The 2,221-nt window shown below is 40.5% G+C and overlaps 1 protein-coding gene across 8 annotated transcripts in view; it reads left to right on the forward strand.

The window, feature by feature from the left end:
• The window catches only part of syngap1b (synaptic Ras GTPase activating protein 1b), a 111,656-nt gene that overhangs the window by 31,175 nt on the left and 78,260 nt on the right, over nt 1-2,221 (forward strand). The gene's annotated exons all lie outside the window — the stretch shown is intronic.

Genomic DNA, 2,221 nt, shown 5'->3' on the forward strand with positions numbered 1-2,221 from the left:
GGATGATTCGCTTTAAGTCTAATGCTGCGGGTAATGGAGCCAATGACTAGAGTTTTCAATTTGTCAGAGCTAATGGTGGGAAGCTTCTCGGCGTCTCAGACCCCGTAACGGGAGTAGTAGAGACCAGAGAAGAATCGGCCTCTGACTCCGACCCGCTGCTTAATGGGGAAAACCGGTTGAAAGTTTCTGTCGGCTGAATGAGCGACACCGGTTGAGCGTTCCTACAGCATTTCCTTCCAGAAACCGTGAGAAAGTTGTCCGGCTGCGGGGACTGTGTCAGGGGATTTATACTACTATCTGTACTTACTGGTGGCACAGACGCTGTTTCATCCTTTCCTACACTGAAATTACCCTTGCCTAACGATTGCGTCTGAAAGCTGGGCTTGCAGCACAGCTATCCTCGCCGTAAGGCGAGTACAGCGGGCTGCAATTAGAAGGCATCATGTTAATGTTACTACTTAGCTTCGGCTGTTGGAGGTCCTGACGAATCGTGTCCAGATAAAGCGTCCGGAGGAAAAGTTGAAAAAGTTGAGGAAAAAAATAAATAAATATATGAACGGTAATTAAAAAGTGAAAACCGTAAAGTTGTCAGGTAGCAAAACAGGTTGGCAACAAAACGCACAGCAACTCGAAAACAAGCCTGCAAGTTGTGACCGGAAATGACGTAACAACAGTACCAACAGAAACAGAAAAGTTAGAAAGGCTGTAAAACGAGTTTTAATGACTCCAACCTAAGTGTATATAAACTACCGACTTCAACTGTATGTATTAAACTTTTATGTCATCCATATTTTGCTGGAAGCCCTGCTACATGTCTATTACATTACAGCTGACATGGTCATATGTTTAAAATGTGGTTATATGACCAGCCAGCGAACCTCACACACATACAGTACCAGTCAAAAGTTTGGACACACATACTTATTCCAGGGTTTTTCATTATTTAGATTATTTTCTACATTGTAGATTAATAGTGAAGACATTAAAACTATGAAATAACACATATGGAATTATGTAGTAACCAAAAAAGTGTTAAACAAATCAAAATATATTTTATATTTGAAATTCTTAAAAGTAGCCACCCTTTGCCTTGATGAGAGCTTTGCACACTCTTGGCATTCTCTCAATCAGCTTCATGAGGTAGTCACCTGGAATGCATTTCAATTAACAGGTGGGCCTTGTTAAAAGTTAATTTGTGGAATTCCTTTCCCTTTTAATGCATTTGAGCCAATTAGTTGTGCTGTGACAAGGTATGGGTGGTATACAGAAAATAACCCTATTTGGTAAAAAGATCAAGTCCATATTATGGCAAGAACAGCACAAATAAGCAAAAGAGAAATTACAGTCCATCATTACTTTAAGACATAAAGGTCAGTCAATGCTGAAAATTTCAAGAATTTCAAGAAGAAAGTTTCTTCAAGTGCAGTCGCATAAACCATCAAGCGCTGAAACTGGCACTTATGAGGACCGCCACAGGAAAGGAAGACCCAGAGTTACCTCTGCTCCAGAGGATGAGTTCATTAGAGTAAACTTCACCTCAGATTGCAGCCCAAATAATTGGTTCAAAGTAGTGCAAGTAAAAAGACACATCTCAACATCAACTGTTCAGAGGAGACTGCATGAATCAGGCTTTCATGGGCTGAAATGGACGCACACACACACACACACACACACACACACACACACACACACATACACACACACACACACACACACACACACACACACACACACACACACACACACACACACACACACACACACACACACAGTGGTGGAAAAAGTCCCCAATTGTCATACTTGAGTAAAAGTAAAGATACCTTAATAGAAAATGACTGAAGTAAAACAAAAAGTCCCCCAGTAAAATACTACTTGAGTCAAAGTCTAAAAGTGTTTGGTTTTAAACCTACTTAATTATCAAAAGTAAATGTAATTGCAAAAATATACTTAAGAATCAAAAGTAAAAGTATACATAATTACAAATTCCTTAACCAGACAGCACGATTTTCTTGTTTTTTTACATTTACAGATAGCCAGGGGCACACTCCAACACTCAGACATCATTTACAGATAGCCAGGGGCACAATCCAACACTCAGACATCATTTACAGATAGCCAGGGGCACACTCCAACACTCAGACATCATTTACAGATAGCCAGGGGCACACTCCAACACTCAGACATCATTTACAGATAGCCAGGGGCACTCTCCAACACTCAG

This window comes from Oncorhynchus tshawytscha, linkage group LG23, assembly GCF_018296145.1.
Source record: "Oncorhynchus tshawytscha isolate Ot180627B linkage group LG23, Otsh_v2.0, whole genome shotgun sequence".
Lineage (NCBI taxonomy): Eukaryota > Metazoa > Chordata > Actinopteri > Salmoniformes > Salmonidae > Oncorhynchus > Oncorhynchus tshawytscha.